Here is a 19,836-nt window from a genome sequence, read left to right as displayed (position 1 = left end):
GGCACATGCAGGCAGTACGTCAGGACAAATGTAAATACATCAAAGGACAAACACTTTTCCATCACATATTTGTCGTTCTGAGGTGACACTTAGAGGAGGCCTTTGCAGTTGTACCTGTTCTGGTCTAACACTCTTGCCGAATACTGTTGATCTCTTAAAGTATTTGGAAATATGGAGCTGTTTCACATTGAAGTGGAAGACAAACTTCTTGCCTAACTCTCCATCCGTTAGATATGTGTTTTTCTTCACCTCTTACAATTTGATTTGGCTTGATAAAGGTTTAATTCTCCAGTAATGTCTGTAGCTGTGCCTGTATGTGTTAATGCTAAGCAGTTGTAAATCATTAGAGCCATGCTTCATTATGGTTAGCGCAAGTGTTGCCTCAGAGAGAGGGAAGAGTGGTAGGCAGATGATAATTACAGGTATGCGGGGAGAAAACATGCAATTACAGATGTAGAGGAGGCAGTTTGCACACTTTCCACCACATGTGTTGTGGATGCTGGTTTATCTCTCCTCTCTCCTCGCTTCTTTCACGAAAACTCTTTAGTTCACAAAATAACTTTTTTGAGCCTTTTTGTACTTAGAAGAGGATTTTCTTCAGTTCATATTGCACTACCCCAATTTCAGAAAGAAATATTCTTCTTTTTTTTGGGTCTGGTATATTTTTTGACAGCTGTAGGTCTTAACAATGTTGTTCACGATTAAATCTGTCATGTCACAAAGCTTGGGAACCGACTTTTTTGACATGTGACCCGTCTTGAAACAAGCACCTAATTGTAGATGTCTGTGAGTTATCAGAAAAAAAAAGATCTCTTAACTTTTAGGATGATTTAAGTAGACCCAGAGTACAAAAATGCTGTAATAGTCCTAGGGAAAAGATCAAGAAATAAATCAAAGCCCAAAAAAACTTAACAAAAAGACTTTGTGTTGTAGTCCCCTTCTCCCCATCAGTCATCTTCTGTCTTCCTGGATTTTGACATTAGATGGGGGGCCTGCTTTTTGGGAACTACTGAACCAGTTTGAATTTAGCTTGTCACTAAAGTAAAATGTAAAATGCCAACAAAATATTTTTTTTCTGCAACCTTTTTTTTTTTAAATATATTTTTGGACAATATTATGCCTTTATTGGTAAGACAGTACAGAGAGACAGGAAATATTGTGAGCTTAGAGTGGGGGAAGACATGTAGCAGATGTTAATTTATTAATTAAATCAAATAATAAATCTGCCTTAAGTCAGATATTTGTTGGATATTTTACATTTACTAAGTGATAAGTGATGTTACAGAAGCACGTCTTTTTTATTTCACTGCTCCTCTCTCGTTGTATTTTTTTTCCCGGGCTCTTCGTGTGTTGTTGCAGTCCAATAACAACTGTCGGTGACCCAGGGTCACTGTTAGGGTTGAGGTCAGGTCAACTCTTTCAGCCCCCCAGAGCAGCCCAGCTGATGATCCAAGGTGAAAGATGAGAGGTCAAGAGTCAGGACTGCCCGGCTGGAGCTGATGTTTCACCTGTCTGTTCACAGAGAAGGGGAACAACGGAAATAGAGGAGAAAAAAGCAAGTGTGAGAAAGTGAAGATTCAAGAGTGAACAGTTGTCTTGAATTATGTTTTCTTTTGTTTGCAGTTTACAGGACAGAAATGTGGCAATAAAGAACAACAACAACAAAACTATAAAAACTGCAACTATTTGAAAAATTGAATTTCTTCTTTCTTGTTCGTCCTCATGCTCTCTCTCTCCCTCTCTCTCTCTTGCAGTAACCATAATCGTGTATAATGTGCTGGCTGATTAGGACTTTGACGGCAAGTTTCAGACCAGCCACCCAGACACTGAGGTTAGTTAGTCTGGGTTCTGTGGCCAGACTGTTTGGCTGGGAATACCCCTCTGTTAGTTAAACCTAGCTTGGCCGCAAGTGACATTCCCACACATGCAGGCAGTGTGGACACAGACCTGCCACAGATGCGTAACAACTCAAAACGCTTACAGTATAAACTGAAACATCCATTTTCCTGATAGTGTGAAAGTGTGAGGCCCCACAGAAAACATGCTAGAAAACAAAAGGACTGCCTCATAGGCATGTTCCTGAGAGTGTGACCCCTCAAACAGAGAGGTATGTGACAGCTGCTCTATCCTACCAGGATTGAAGAGAAAGAAAAGGTTATAAAAGGAGACGGTAGTGCAGCTGAATGTGACCACCACTGAGTGTAAAAAAGACAGGTGGGCTTCTGCGTTTAGCTTCATCACTGTACAGTGGGGAGGGGAAAACGGTCAGGAGAACACTGGGAGCAGTTGGTTCCCGCAAAGTCGACATTCTCTATATTTTTCTCTGACGCACATGGCTCACATAAACACACAGACTTGCAGAGCGATACGCAAACACACAAACACAATATTTACAATACTTAGAGTATTTGGCGACGGGTTACAGGAGGCATGACTGACCTCCTCAGTCATAATTAAGAGCCTAAGAGAGCAGAGCCTTTAGGCCAGCCGGGGGCCCTGCCCAGACACACTCCCTCAGACGGCACTGTTTATGTTTCATTAGAGCACAATTATATGTTGCATCCCTCGCCCTTGCCACCTCTCTCTCCCTCTCTCTCTCTCTCTCAGACTCTCTCTGACTTTCCTTCATTCTTTCATGCCTTTGTTGTGCAAGTGAGCATTTGCCTTATTTGCCCTCACGTGGCTCAGAAGAGAACAGTGTGTGCCCCCTATCCTCATCACAGGTTAAACAAGCTGCAAAGAGGCCTTTTAATTTGCTATATATACAGAAAACAGAAAGGGAGGAGGGAAGTAAAATATTATATGTATAAAAAAATATTATGGTAGTCTTACAGATGAAGGAAAGTAGAGCAGGGCATTTCTGAGGAGGGACTAAGTCCTGTGAGCAGGGGAGCAAAGGAGGAGTGCCTTCCAGTAAGAGGTGGACAGCTCTTGTCCTCAGGCTCCCCTCTCTGTAACACCACAGAGGAAATGACTACACAAAGCAGGCAGGGGATGTACAGAGTCTTACTCAGGTCAAGTTGTTAAAAGCTCGCACCTGCCTTGAACTCACACGGCTCGGGACCATAACAAGCCTTTGTAATTGCATTTGAAAATGTGCACTTGCTACGTTTAAGGAGTTTTATCACTGACTATAGGCCAAACTTGGCTATTAATACATATTTGGGTGCAAGTTTAACAAGAATCAAAAATATTTGAGCAGCAACTGAGGATTTCAATAGTTTGGTCTTCAAGTAACCAACAGATTTTTACCCAATGATATTTATCAGAATGCTACGTATATAAACCGGGTAAATGCACAGCCTACACTGCGTGTACACACAACATAGAAAAAAGAACTGATGGTAAAATCAAAGAACCAGTCGGAAGAAGATGGCCTGGATTTGTCTGAAAGCTAGTTTTTCACTCTTGCTGTCTTCACCTGAGGATACCGAGGAGTAATTAGCAGCTTTAAATCGATATTTAGTGATTCATGGTTGTTTACACCTCCTCCTCCACCACCAGCACCATCATCAAACAAGAAACACAGACACTTATTGGAGTCTAGACAGACAGGTAGGGCAGGCAACTGCATTAACCCCATCCATGACCCGAGGGCACAAACTACACACCACAGACCCTGGACCACAACATGGCAAGGCAACAAGAAAACACACACATATTAAAGATGAAATCCTTTACATGAAATAAAAGCTGTGCGTTGATTTTATTTAAAAGAATGGTCAAAAAGGTCAAGACATCTGCCACAAAGAGACCACAATCCACACTGAGCTGTAGCCGATGAGTCAACAACCACAGGTGCTTAAGTCAAAATGCAAAATGCTACAACTCTGTTATAAAACCCTGAAGGCGTGCATCACAGTCTAATCTGTGATCTAACCTGCAGCAGGGGAGAGGATATAGTGATTCCCAGTCCTGCACTTGCTGTCTCGGAGCTTATCTGAACAGCGGGGCGGTTGTTCTTATGAGCAGCCGTGACCTTTTTTTTTTTTGTTATCTCCCACCTTCACTACTCTCTCCTTCTCTTCATGAATGGCTTTCTTTCTCTTGGTGTCATTCTCATGTGGTCCAGTTTGTTGTCTGGTTTATTTTCATCCTGCTTTGCCTTTCTCTGCTCCTGTTTTCTCCCTCTTTTACCATTTCCTGTGAGAACAGGAAAGTCCCCTCAGACTAACAGCCCTGCTCTGCCCATCAAATTCTCTCTCTCGCTTTCACTCTCCCTGTCCCTCTCTCTCTCTCTCTCTCTCTCTCTTTTTCTCCCTCTCTCTGTCTTAGTTGAGCAGACTATGTAAACACATTGAGTGGACTACAGCTGGCGTAGAAGGAGAGCAGTGGGACAAAATGTGTGAGTGTGCGTAGGTGTGCTCATATTTATGTACGTACTTCCATGACAGAATTAGGAGTGAAGAGACATTGACCAAATGAAGGAATGAAATGATTTCATGTATGTGTTTGTGTGTGCATGCATGATTGGGTATAGGTCTTTTACAGGCACAAGATGGATTTGGACTCTGGCAAGGAAGTTATAAAATGTGGAGCTTTTGGGGGATTGAATGGCTCATTAAGGTTGTGTTCATACGGCTATGTATGGCACAGGGAAACAGGAGTTGGTCTGAGACCTCCCAAATCAAAGAATTTGTTAAATCAAAGTTATACCATTGACCACCTCTGTGTATTTTTAGCGTAATATGTTGGACTCGGATAGTGTGTGTATGTGTGTTCACATAGCTCTCTATATAGTCCCACAAATTCAGTGTTTGCAGAAGGAAATATCTTGACAGGTTTTTGGAACACTCGCCTGGGTACCCCCTCTCCATCTCCCACTTTCCTCCCACTTTCTTTTTCCTCCTCCATCTCCTCTCTTCCTTTGGTGTAGGTTTTTGGTGTTATTTTACTCTCACACGCCCTTCCCCTGAATAAGAGCAACACACACTCCCTCCCCGTCACTGACGTTGTGTAACTGCCATTTGGTGATGAGAAAACTTTGGAGGATGAAGTGAGAAAATGATTGTAAATCTAATTCTGTGATACTACTGATGGTCTTGAATCACTGGTTATGTCACAATCACTCCCTGACATAAATAAAGTTGTGCTTAATGTGTGGCATTATTAGTGGCATTTATTTAGAAAAGATCTAGTATGCAAGTAAACAAATATAATTAAAAGGTGTCTTCTCAGTTTTTCGGTTCATTCCTCTACCCACACCATTTCCCCCCACTTTTCTCACTTTCTCCCCTACCTCTTTTTTTTTTCTTCTTTTCACACAATCAGTGTTGACAGTTAAACAGCAGAGAGAAATGGTCTCACATTTTACTGTGACAGATGTGTCAATGTCCCGTAATGATGAAAGGCAGCATTCCACAGAACTAGCACAGACAGGAAGCAATGCTCAAAAGCCACAAGAAGCAGGAAGAACCGGAGGATTAGCTGGACCAATCACATATCACACTTAAGAAATAAGAAGATGAACTGTTAGAGTGAAGGCAAATGCAGAATTGAAAGAGAAAGAAAACAAATACTTGTTAAAATTCTAGAGAAGATTAAGTTCAGGAGTGTGTGTTGACAAGAAGCATAACAGGCGTGTGAGAGAGAGAGACAGATAGAGAGAGAGAGCTGAAAGTGAGTCTATAACTAGTTTTTTGTTTAAAGGTCAAAGTCAGGCCTCAGATTTGAAATTGAAATGAAGTGTTGGTTTGGCACCGTTCCCACTGCAGTACTCTATGGAAAGAGAGTTTGTTTGCTTGAACATGTGTGTGTGCTGCACAACACCACCTGCATGACCATTTCTCAACTGTTTCCCATAGTTTTATATATTGTGTTCTTGTTATGTTATGCTGTTTTGTTGTATTAAAATGATTGGGTTTTTTTTTATACATGGCATTGTATACTTTATTTATGGTACATTAATAAGGACAGCGCTTTAAACTTTTCATCATCCAGTTCTGTTACTTTGATGTCATACATGGCCACTTCATTATGAATGTGTCAAACAACTTTTGCATTTCAAAGCATATTTGTTGTAAGTGTGGTACAGTGGCTCAGAGGTTGAACCCTCCACACAAGAATGGCTTAAAATAATCCTCCTAGAGTATTTTATTAAACCAAGTGGCCTATATTGTTCAGTAAAAATGTAGTGGATAATTTTTGCACTGATCATGTATTTATCGTTTACCATAGTATCTCTTGTTGGTCTTGGTGCCAGATTGTACAATTGTTGCACCTTTTGTGTGTTATCCTTTTTTTGCATCAAATATCTTGTGTCTTGTGATAATGCATAGTAGTTTTTGGAGATGATAGAAATAGTCTGGAACCTCATTAACCAGAAGTTGATGATCTTAGGGAGATCTTTTAGAGTGTCTTGGTAGGGAGAAGTGTCCAAAGTGCACATTTTAGCCACAGGGGTGCCTCAAAGGTCAGTGCTCGGTCCCCTTCTCTTCTCAATATACACCACCTCACTTGGTGCAATCACCTGCTCCCATAGTTTCTCATACTATCGCTATGCTAATGATACCCAACTCTTCCTGTCATTCCCGCAAGATGGCATTACAGTCTTGGCGACCCAAGCTCATGTCCACAAAGTCTGCCCGGAACCTAGGTGTGATGATTGATGACGAGCTAACATTTAAGGTTCACATGGCCTCGATTGCCCTGTCGTGCCGATTTGCCCTGTACATTATCAGAAAGATTAGACCATTACTGTCACAGCATGCTACACAGCTCCTGGTACAGGCTCTTGTGATATCACTCATTGACTTCTGCATTCCTTGCTGGCAGGTCTTCCTGCATCCACAATCAAACCTCTGCAGATGATCCAAAATGCAGCAGCCTAGCTGGGATTCAACCAACACAGAACATCAAAGGCCAATCAGCTGTCCTTCTTCCTCCACTGGCTTCCAGTTTCTACTCACGTTAAATTTAGAGACTAAAACAGCCCTTCCTTACCTAAACCTCAAATACTGTAAAATTTGGTTAGTAATAAGCCCAATAATCACATTGTGGAAGTCATCTCGACATAAACTTTTCTGTAAATGATTGTGCTGCTGACGGAGAGGGATGACTGAGGGAGACTTAAGTGTTTCAGAGCAGTGGATGGAGCACAGGGTGAAAACAGGGAAGTCGGGTAATGGCTTCCTGCCAGAGCTCAGCACCAGGTGCAGAATGTAGGGTTGAGAAGTGTCCTTCCTCAGCTCCCCCATGGAGGGCACCAGCCCATTCCTCCACTGTTCCAGTACCCTCTGCTGCAGCTGGGTCACTTCTCCTCCTCTGTCACCTCAGCTGTTTCTCCACCTCATCCCCAACTGCTCCCTGTTTCCCTCACAGCTGAAAACAACTCTGCGCCACACAGAAGAGGGAGATTGTGTCGATTAAATGGTATGTGTTGTACACCACAAATCACACACACATGTTCTGTGCTCACAAGCAAACCCCTCCTCCTCACCCCCACTCTCTCTCCTCTTTCTCTATAGGTTGGATGGAGTTTTATGGCTCATGTGTGTTGTGACAGTGTGAAAGGCACAGGAAGGAAAGGCCACACTTCCTCTGATGCTCCTGCTGCTGTGGACCAGAGGAGATAAGAACACACATATACACACATGGATGCACACACAGACGTGGACAAACAATCACAACACAGATCCATGAAGCCTGCACTAACACCCCCTCCCTCTCCATCTCCCCTGCAGATCAACTTCCACATGGTTTGGCCTTAGTCCACCCCCTGCATATCCCACCTACACCTCACACTTTTTTTGTTTAATTTACATCAACAACTTTCTCTCCTCGGTCCAACTTCAAGTGTTTAAATCGTTGATGTTCGATAGTACAAGTAAATACTAGAATAATTTGGTTTTAAATGATTAACCTTGTTCTCATGCGTCACGTGTGACATCAAACTAAATTCTTTATCATTTAAAATAGAAACTCTGTTAGGTCTGTAATGTCCTGTTAATCATCTGCTGCACCATCCTAACGTTCAGAGGCATTCTGATCCAGCCTGTAATAAAGGCTTTTTACCCTTTAACACAGGGATTTTTTATGTACTTTGAACAGTTACAGCATAAATGTAGGTGTATTTTTGTTATAATTTTCCCATTCCCTTTTTGAAAACAGTTATTTGTCCACGTTTGTCTGTTGACCAATCAAATGCCATGTATATACTGTAACTTTCCACCAAACAGAGTCTGTTACTGATGTCTATGTCACTGCTGATCTCAAAGTCATTGTGCAATGATGTAGCAATTTCTCTGTCTATTAGTAATGGTTTTATACTAGCCTAGCAATAAAAAAATTGAGTAAAGGACTAAAAATGTAATAAAAAAGGCTAGATTATCCTTTGTGCATATGGAAAGACATCCAAACAGGAAATGAAATGAGCATTAATGAAAATGTACTTTAGTTTCATTCACGTTTTACTTTTGGCATCTTGTTTACGTGTAATTTGCTGCACAAAACACGCCCCTATAAATCTTAACTTGCATATCAATTTTTTTAAAAGCTGCTGCAAAATCAGACACATACGGTTGCAACAATCACAGAAAAAAGCCTGTGACATCTTAAGGGACAGAATGGTGTGCATGGGTGGAAGAAAAGCCCTTATTTTACCAATAAAGCAAGAACTTCCTAGAAAGTGTGTATTCTGTGCTTTCCAGGGTGAGACTGCCGCTGAGAGTGTGTGCCACACACATCATTACTCTGCATGAGTGTGTGTGTGTGTGTGTGTGTGTGTGTGTGTGTGTGTGCGTGCGCGTGCGTGTGCGCGTGCGTGTGTGCCCGCTGACGTAAGCCCCTCTATCTGATGATGCCCTTCTAATCCCCACAGTGATGTGTCATGAATATGGAGTTTAAGACTCAAATCCCCGGGGATACACAGGCTATAGATAGCTTGCTCCTTACACACACACACACGCACACACACCTCCAGTGGCACACACTGCATACACACACACTGCTGGTGACCCCTGTGACGTTGAAGGGGCAGAGCAGGGAGCAACCAGAAAGTAATGATTAAGATGAAAGTAACAGAGTCAGAGGAATTTCAATGGATGGAGAGAATATCTGAGGAATGCAGAAAATAAAGAATGTGCTTATGACTGGCTGTTATTTCTTAAGAATAACTCATGATTTAAAAATAAACTTGATTCCTCTTTCTGTAGCTTTAGCAATCCTACTGGGAATGATAACAAAGTAGACACAAGACTAACACCCTGGTGTTTGAACAACAATTGCACCTAGGTATTACATTTGTATATTAATTTAAATGTTCCCTAATTAAGTTGTGGTGAAAAAAACACAACTACCGCCTGGAAAAGTTCAGCAGAGTCACAGGAAAATGAAAGAGGTGCGTTGTGGGCATGCAGAGCACAGGACTGCCATCAGAGTTTGTATCAAGAGTCCTGTCTGTTGATTGGTTTAGGAAACATTGCTTGTGTTGATGCTAAGAAAGATCGTGGTTTAGTTTGATGTTAAATACTTCAAAGTTCCATTCTACAATTCACTGCAGATTAGTTTTACATTAAACATTCTTTCCCTTCCCTTCCCGTACCTTCCAGGCTGCCAGAGCCTAAACATAACCTGAAGAGGTTTAATAAACCTGTTTTCACGGCAGATGTAATGATATTACAATGACGTGGTTGGATATTGTGGCCAACAACAAATGAAATACCTTGGCAGTGAACATTTTCTAATATGCTCTGTGTTTATATTTGCCTCTCACACTATTCATTCACAAACATTTCCTCTTTATGTTTAAAAAATGTGAATCCAGTGTGTGTTATTTCACCTTGGAACCTGTTGGTGTATCTATCTGTGATTAGTATTGTGTACTTTGTCACTAACATATGCAGGGATGGCATGAGGCTCTTGAATGTGGACGGACACACAAACACAATAACACATGTGCAAACCAGTACAGCATTAAATAAACGGAAACTGAATTTTCTTAACAATTTCTAGCTTTTCTATCGCTCATTCTTACATGAATATCTTACATTACATCATCATCCTGTTTAATCCATTCCAGTGTTTCAGTTATCGATTTTAAAAATATACCAATGACAACACACCGGCACAACACAGATGTAATAAGAAGCCCTCAAAAAGAAACTGTACCTACAGAGGAAACCTCACAAAAAAAACATTCTCAATACACAATATATCGGACTTAAAATAAAACTACAAAACATTATATTTACAGAATTGTGCAAAACTTAAAATCTATACAATATCAAAATATGAATACGCACTTGTAAGCCAGTGATGCTGTGCAAAATGCAGTCGTTTCTCAGAAGTCAGAAATTATTTTGGGATAATAATATTAACAATACCTATCAATGATGGCCCCAACTATAAAAATGACTCTCAAGCCGCTTCATAAACCTGTAAAATCCTTGGATGTGTAACAAGATCCACTCAGCACCATTACATCACGTGATAACGATTAAGTTCCAACCGAGTAACTTTGCATTCACATCACAACTAGCTGAAATGACCAGCTTGTGTAAACTTGCTTGTGTGTGCATGTGTATAAATATGTGGTAGAAGAGGTACTGGAAGCTCTTTATGTTTTATTGAAAGCAGTAATCTGAAAGTGTGGTTCCCCAGGTTATTGTGGCCTGGAACACACACAGAAACGTTCTGTGTAGGTGATAAAAGGACTAATGTAAGTATAATCTCACCCTCTGCCTTACATCAACCCACACACACGGAAACACACACACACATACAAATGAATCTCACCACGCCCCAAAAGCCTGCCGACCCATATGGCTTGGGGATAATAAACCAAACAGCCAGTAACAAGTCTCCTGTGCTCCCGAGCCAGGCAAGTTAAAGGAATGCACATCTCCTCTGTTCACTCCCTCTCTTTATATGCCTCTTTTTTTACCCCTATGTCATCTGTCCGTCATTCTCTCTCTTTTTGTGCTCGACTCTGAGGCATTGAGAGAAGGACCCTTTTTTTAAAAGTTACGAGGCATATGTCTGAGTGTAAGTTGGCATCTTAGTGTGTGTTGGTGTTTTTGATGTGTGCCAAAGAAACCAGTCTAACGAGTGTGTAAGGAGCTTGCCCTTGGGATGGAGGGAAAGAGGAAGGGAAGTAGGATGGAAAAGGGAGGGATTGTGAGGATGAAATGAAAGGGGGGAAAAAAACAGAAATGTGAAGGGCGAGAAGGAAAAGCAGCAACTCCTTCTTATATCTCAGTGTATCAAATAAATGTGACCAAACACACCACCTCTCTGTCATTTCCCCCTTTGCTCCTCTCCTCCCGGGCCTCCCACCTCTCTGTGGTGCAGTGGGACAGCCAGGGAGGCCTGCGGCAGGAACACTAAGCCCGGACCTGGATTTGGAGCATGGCTGCTCTTGGTTGAGCAGGATCCAGGCCCCCTGAGGGCAGAGGGGTGGGAGCGCAGGGTGGAGGGTAGAAGGGGGAGGAGAGCAGAGGCAGCGAGCAAGCGAGTACAGTTCTGGATCACCTTCAAAGAGCTCCAGTCCCAATGGAGTGAGGCTGGATTCCTCTGCGGAGAGAGGGAGAGAAAAGGAGGAGTGAAAGAGAGGGAGAGAAAGACACATGGGAGACATGAGACAAGGGGAAAGTGTGAAAAGAGAAAGGAAAGAAGTGGTTTGGGTTTTAACTTCTTTCCCACTCTCCTTCTCCCTCCTTCTTTTTCTCTCTCGCTTCACGGCATGCATGCACTTGCCCTTCATGCAGCAGGCTATACTGAGATGATCTATCTGTGTGCTGGAGCAAGGAGACATGGGAAATCTGGCCCGCACAAAGGCGCCGTTGTGCCTCCCTGGAGCTTCCTTTAGGGGCCAATGTGAGTGTGTGTGTGTGTATATATATGCCTGTATTTGGGTGAGACAAGGATGAGTAGGAGTTTACCTTTTCAGGCCCCCCCACCCTGCAAAAAGTTCTCCTAACAGAGGCGTGCACAAAGACACACACACACACACACACACCTACAAAAAGCCAAGGGCACTGCAGATTGCCCACCTAGGCGTCTCATTCATGTGCATTTGCTGCTCTGCACCTTTAAGCCTCTTAGAGAACACACAAAAAAAGTGTGTGACAGTTTAGGAAACCTTCAATTTGTTCAGCTAGAGTTGTGCATATTCTCTTTTTTTTTTTCTTTGAGAGAGAATTTGGGGCAAATAGTGCATTTTATGGTTTGTGCAGCAGTGTGTGTTTGTGCGTGTGCTTCAGTGACAGACCTTCATCCTGAGTCTGGGTCAGCAGTTTGTTTAGCATCAATTAGAGGCTCTGTGTTCCTCAACGCAAGCGTGAAGGGAGAATTAACGTGCAGTGGCACATTCCCACCAGCATATTATTGCACACAGTACCTCAGCTGGAACAGTCCTAATGCATGTTTTTGCATGTGTGTCTTTTGTGTGTGCGTGTGTGTGTGCGCATACAGGCACACACAGTATATATGTATGCATACAAAGGTAAATTATTTAAATTCAGAAAGTGCCTTACTTTTCTTTCTTTTTTTCCTTCGTTCCCCTTCTGTCTTCCTGTTTCTTTCCTCTGCTTCTCTCAAGGACTCTGGTCTGACCACAGCCATTTCCCAAGCAACACACAGGACATAGTTTCCATACAAGATGAATTTAATGGGAGAGAAGATATATAGATACTCGAGAAAGCCTCTTGTAAAGACAACTGGGTCTAAAGATTTCCTGCTTTGCTCACGGACAAAGTCAGAAAAACACATGTTCAGTGGCTTTAGTGAAGTCTTTTCTCTTTGAGGCATGTTTTAGAAGACTATACGTGGAAGTGAGGCTGACAACAACATTAAATACAGAGTATGGTTATGATAAATGAAACACCAGTGTAATGACTTTGCCTTGTGGTGGTGAGTAATGTTTTTAAAGTTATGGTTTTTGGTCCAGCCTTTACACAAAGAGTAATCATTGTAAAAAACGGAAAGATTCAAAGTGATCATAATTTGAACCGTCCATGCTTCTTTAACCAGTTAGACAGTTCGTTCAGACACAGGCGGCTCTAGAACTGGTCTAATTAAGAACAGAGCCAGGCCTGCCCAAAAAACAAATGAAACATTTTCACCCTAAGGCCATTTTTAACATCACTTTTATCCCCCTTTAAATAAAAAAAAAACATATTTTGATGACTCAAGGAATACTTATTAGGGTTTCTCAAATGTTTTCCTCCTGACAAACATCAAACTGAAGTTCTTATGATAACATATTTATCCCTCCAGTAGCAAGATAGCAAGTTTCAACCCTTTAACTCACCATTACTTGTAGTGTTCGTGTCAAGACAAGGACACATGTCCCTGTGTGAACTCTATGTAGTCTATTTATACAGCTTTAACAATGGACCATATATTTAATCATTTCTTCACATGCCCAGTAGTGTGATTCAAATTTCAGTCTTAAGCCTGAAATTTAAGCTTAACTCACCCAAACACCCTCTGGTTGTGTTGGCCTTGGATCCCGGCCTTGAATACCTTCACGAACTGTATGTCTGGACTGAATTTCTATGCTGGTGTTATATTAAGTTATTATCACCTTTTGTTAATATAAAATAAAAGTCGGTGTGATGCCCCTTTAGCTCTTTTTGACGCCTCAACATGTCCTCACTTGTAAATAGAGCCATTGTTTTCTTTGAGAACCGCTTTCAAGAAAGATATGCATCATTCATGATCATTCAACATTATTGTGTTAGAAGTGATTAGAACATGCCTAACCCTCTTAGGGATTATTGGATTGAATTCCTGCCAGGAAAAGTACCACACACGAGCACAACATTGCCAGAATCCCTCGGTTCAGTATTTGTGTCACTTTTTTTTCCTTCTTTGATTACACCCTCTGCATAAATATGGAGTATAGTTTCATTTCTTTGTGTCCTTTTTTTGTTCTTTGATGGGGGATGGGATGTCAGTGGGCCTCTGCCAGGATAAAGGTTTCCTTGCTTTGCCAAGGTATGCCCTCCTCCCTCTCCCTCATGTGGAGCGGGGCTCTATATTCGCTTGTAAATAGCGAGATAAGTGTGGTTTACCCGTAGCTAGGGTGTAAGGTGCACTCAGCACCACCCTGACATGTCTGTGCCAAAGCCCAACAGGGGTGTAATTACCTGAGACTGGGTCAGCACTTTATGCTGGGTAAAAATACCTGCCTACTTATAGACGGGGAAAAGAGAGGGCAGCTCCATGCGAAGGGGAAACCTGTCTTCACAGATCTAGCCAAATTCTCTTCTATGCTAGGTGATGCCCTCGCTGCTTCTCCATTACTCCGTTAGCACAGCATTACCTAACTTATCTGCCACTGGGATTCCCAGACGAAACCTTTCCATCAGAACCAGCGGCTGTCTGACCTACAAACCACTTCTTCACACGTCCAATATTCCACTCTTTGCTTCCCTCTGCACTCTCAGCTCAGTACCTTTCCACACTTTCTGTATATTCCCCTTCTCCGCCCCTTTCACACCACATCTGTCTCTCTGCCCCGCAAGTCAAGGACAGCGCGGGCCAAGCAGACATACAAAGGACAGCTCTGCACCAATCGGGAGCCAGAGAGCGCTTGTGTCAATTAAATGGTATGTGCTTATGCCGCAAATCACAGACACATGTTCTCTTCTCCCCACTCCCACCCTGTGGCTGCTGCCTCTCTTCTTCTCCACCACCTAATGCAGCATAATCATCCTCATTACCTAATGAGACCCTACTGTACACACAAACTCCCCATTCTCTCTTTCTCCCCCCTTCTACACATGTGTCGAAAAAGCAGCAACATGCGCACACAGAACTGCAAACAGACAAACATCTGAACCTCTGCCACACTGTCAACAGAGTGCGTCTCACTGTAAAGCCTCTAATGCCACAGTAATACTATTGTAGTGTGTATTATCAACAGGACAGTGAGCACTGAATTAGGGCTGGCAGCTGGGGAGGGGAGAAACCCCTCATTAGCTCCCTTCAATGTATCTACTTCCCCTAATCTCTTACAATAACCTAATCTCTTTAAAAGTGCTGCAGCTTAAATCCAATCTGCCTAAAACCTGACACGTGATTGAGGTCAATCCGCAGTAAAATCCAAACTGTGGGGTCCCGAGAACTCCAACACACCACCCCAACCCATCTTAGCTCAAGTACAGTATATACAGGTGCTGTATTAATGTTGTGTCTCCTTACACGGCCAATTTTACGCTGTATTTTCAGTCAGACGGAGCCCGGCTTGCTGCCTGTGTGTGCCTCTGATCCCAGTGCAGTTTGTATCCTTTTTCACAGCCTCTGTGCTGTCTAACGCTGCCAGTGGAGCACAGTTCTGCTCTTTTTATTTCTTGATGTTTTTCCATAGTGTCTCTTGCCTCCAAACCACTTACAGATGTTGGCAGCGGGGAGCGTTGTGGCAACTCCAAACGAGGAAATCTAAATAGAGATCAGGCAGTAAAATAAAAAAGAAGGGCCGGGAGAAAGAGAAAACAAGGAGGGGGAACGACGGAGCAAATGTGAGAATGGGTTTGAATGGTTGAGAAAGAGAGTGAGAAATGTGAGAATTAGTATAGAATTTGCTCAGAGAAAATTTATACTTTTTTGGCATGTCAGAGCAATGACTTGTGGGGTGATTTTTTTTGTGTGTGTGTAGTCGGTAGAAAGTAGATTTAGTATATTCCGGATTTTCTTCCCATACAACTGACAAGTATAGACAGAAATAAATACCAAATTGTTCTGCATAGTTGGTGTTCTTAGGGAGAAAGAAAAGTAAGAATAAAATATTCATCAGCCAAAATGGCCAATAGTGTAACAGGAAACATTCCTTTTGGTGTACTACTGCAGTGTGAAAGTAGTTGATGATGAGTCCTCTTAAAATTCTTTATGGTTCAAAACCACAACTTCACATTCACGTTTCCATTTACGGCTCCCTTGGTAGGTTTAATATATTGAATAGCAGGCTATAGCTTATAGAAATAACACCCACAAATCTGAATTTACCAAGGCCGACTGGAAAGCTGTTTGGCTGGGCTGAAGGTAGACTTTGGCGGTAGCTCCATGTTACCTCCCTCCACCTGTTTTACAGGAAGTAGCCTTGTCCCGGTGGATCAGAGAGGAAATGTGTTTAAATTCCACATCCTGCTCTGAGCTCAGAGTCAGAGTTCACTACAGCTAATGCTTATTATGTCCAGACACCTAAGAGAAAGAAAAGAGCTCAGAGATGGAGAGAGGAAGAAGTGGCAGCGTGTTTGCAGTCATGCCACTCCCTGCACAGTGATTGTAAAGATGAGTGACCTGTCTCTCTCGTCTCTCCTCTCCATCCCTCCTCTTCCTCTCTCCCCCCCCCCCTGCACTTTATTTATTAATGGATCCATTCAATTATTTACTTCACTTCTTAGGGCGACAACAGGCCAGAGCGTGGTACACAGGGTGGAGATGATACAGCACACCGACAGCACTCAGAGAAGACAGTCTGGGTACTCGGTTGAGTTCATTGACTGGTAGGATATACATCTAAAGTGTATTGGTAAATGGGAAATATCTTTATTGACATTCAGAGAAAGATAATGTGATTTGAAATTTGACAATTCGATTTTATGCTTATCCATTCCAGATTATCGTTGAAGTTATTGAATTTTAGAAACAACTTAAAGTCAGAGAAATATGGCACAAATCTTAATTTATGCAGATCTGACACAAGCTGAAGTTTCCATTTATCGGTTCCTAAATGACTTAAACGACTCAGTGATTGTCAAAATAAAAGTCTTTTAATTTTTTTGCAAAAAGTGGAAATTTCCTGCATTATTATTACTTTTACTTCTTTAATACTTGCTGAGCATTTATTGTAATTAAGTACTTTTGTGTCACAGTGTTTATATTAAATACTTCCTTTACCACGCAGTGAAAGTCAGCAGTGCTTCTGCTTTTGTGAAACATGGTTTGTATACCTTTAAAAGTGTCGTTGTTGTGGGGTGGGGGAGGCGGGGCATTATGGCGTCCTGTTTGCATTAGAGGTTGATGGTTCAAACGTATCTCTGACCGCTCCGTGTCTGCTCTTATCTCCTCCCTCTCGCCTTATCCCCGCAGTGGCCAGACATGGATCAATCCCACCCGGAATTGGGTTTCACATCCCGGAAGCTGAGATGTACACATGGGTCACTTTCATCGACTCACTGCGGCCATGGCCATAGGTATCCATCATACAGACCATTGACTGGTTGTGACCATGAAGGTAGAGATTCATCACGGCGAGAGGCTGCGGTGGACGAGGTCAGCGGAAATCTGCAGCTTCTTCTCGTCTGCAGCCATGTGAAAAAGAAGCCTTTGAGATTGTGTCGTTTATGTTAGAGTACTTAGAAAATAACATGAACAAAAAGCTCTACAAGGTTGAAGTTAATGTCAAGGGTTCGGGAAGCATAAACCGTGGTGGAAAATTATATTTTCTGCTGGACAAGATTTTCAAGTCCATGTGGAACAAATATTTCACTGAATTTTTTTTTTTTTTTTACTGTTGTTTGATGTTATTCATGGACGAATATTTGTTTGTTGTTGGTCAAAAAAAGTGATGTGATTTTTTTGTGTGCAATTGAAGGAGAGGAGAATGGAGAGTGTGATGAGGAAGAGACCAAGAGACCAAGATGGTGAAGAGTGATTGCCTTTACTCGTATCCAGAGGCTGGGAGGTGTGAGATTCCACCAGCCGACCTGAAACACACACACACACGCATACACACACACACACACACACACACACACACACACACACACACACACACCTATGAGATATCGTGAACTGTTGCAAAACATAAGCAGGAGTGTAGGACACGGATAATAGCAAAGATAAAACACAAATAGACAAAGACTAATTAGAGCACCTTATTACTTTCATCCCTTCATCCATTCTTTTTCTTCTTTTATTCTTATTGTATTTTCACCTGGAGCTGAACACTAACACACACACACACACACACACACACTTCAAAAAGCCCTCTCAGTAACTGGTTAATGTTCTCTAAGTGTGTGTGTGTCCCTTGGGGAAAGCCTGCTTTAATTCCCTGGGAAATCATTGTGATTTAGAGAAGCAGGGATGTCACTTCCAATGAAAGTCAATGAGCCACTGGTGTGGCAGTGGGCTGGACTTCTTGTGCTTGTGTGTGTGTGTGTGTGTAACTGTAACTCAAAGTATGTGTGTTTATGCCTGTTAAACCTGAATGGTATTTTATCTACAATGAATTAAATTAACTTGATAACAGAGACAGATAATAGTTTATAGAAGGTTGGGTTTTGGTCAAGTGAAGAAGTGAAAAAGTGTTTATGTTGCAGTACAGGAAGAAAACACAGTAAAGTTAGCTGGCGTACATACTCGCATATAATGTCACATGCAAATGAAATTCACTTTGTTTGAGGTCTGAATACACTGAACAAAGTCACTTTGAGTTACCTGCAGCGGCGCTCAGACTTACACTTGGAGACTTCTACAAAGGGGTCCAGTGCGATGAACAGAAGCTCCTGTGCCTCCGCTCTTTACTGCTGCTGCTGCTGCTGCTGCTGCAGCAGCTGGAGGCTGGAGGCTGGCAGTGGGCTGAATGCAGATAGAATCACTGTGGGGGGGCGTGAATGTGTGATCGGAGACTAAAATCATTACAGTACGCCTGGTCACTGTGTCCTTGGCTCTTCCGCTGAGCAGAGGCTGATGCTTTCCTCTACTTTCCCCCTGCGCCTTTTCCCCCCTCACAGTCTCTTTACTTTATTTTTTTTCCCCTATATCTCTTTTTTTTTTACAATTCTCAACTTTCCAACTTACTAAGTGGAACTACGTCTAATATGCTCTCAGCAAAAACATGCAATTCATAACACAAATTTTAAATCCTTCCTGCAGGTGAAAATATATAATTTGCATATAATTCACAGAAACTACCTAATCAGTGATACTGCTAAAAAATATTACACAAGTACCCCTTAATGGATCAATATCTGTGCATTGATTTATAAATCACATTGTCAATACATAACTAGCATTCTTTTTTTTCTAATTAAACATGTTTCTTATGGAGATTAATCCTAAAGAAGCCACAGAAGTTATTCTAGGCTATTCTCTGAAATAGTTCGGACAGCTTTTAGACCGTAAATAGATATGATTGTTAGTAAGTGTTCCACGTCTCCTCTGATGGATCTCTGGCTTCTGCTTTTTCAGTTGTCTGAGTCCAGCTGAGCGTCAACATGTGTGTTGAGTTCTGAAGTCATAACAGACCATATGATACAACACACAGAGCCAGGGTTCCTCTGTGTGTCTCGCTCACTCTCAAACAAAACAGCTTCTATACAAAAACTGAGGAAGAAGAAGAAGGAGGAGGGGGAAGGTTTTCTTTAACACAACTCAAACAGCAGCTTTTTGTGTGATTTTGTGTAATTATCCTAACTGTAAATATGCCTCTCTTTCTCCTGGTTCACCCCAGTTGCACTCATGCCCTCAGGCTGCAGAAGCTGTCCAGAGAGCGAGAGAGGGGGAGAGAGGGAGAATGTAAACTAGCCTCGCCTTCCTCGGGCCTCATTGGTTGTTTCTCTGCGTAGCGGTTTTGTCCTTGAGAATGTGCAGACACGGGACAGATAATGTTCTGACACCAGAAACTCTAGACCAGGACTAGATCAACACTTACTCACTTCTTCTTCTCTGTTCGCATATTGTCACACTATCCGGACATGCAGATTCAAAAACGACGCTGTTTGTTGACATTTTCTGTGTATTAAAGTCATGAATTTGACTGAGTCGTAACACTGCATGATCATTTATGAAACAATCTCATAAAGCTTCCTTAACTTGATATTTTTGTGTGCCGACGATTAGATGGAATCCAGTCTTTCAAAACGTTGCAAGCGTGTTGACACACGG

The sequence above is a fragment of the Labrus mixtus genome, chromosome 15 (genome assembly GCF_963584025.1).
Source record: "Labrus mixtus chromosome 15, fLabMix1.1, whole genome shotgun sequence".
Classification (NCBI taxonomy): domain Eukaryota; kingdom Metazoa; phylum Chordata; class Actinopteri; order Labriformes; family Labridae; genus Labrus; species Labrus mixtus.
Note: the sequence above shows the minus strand (reverse complement) of the source record.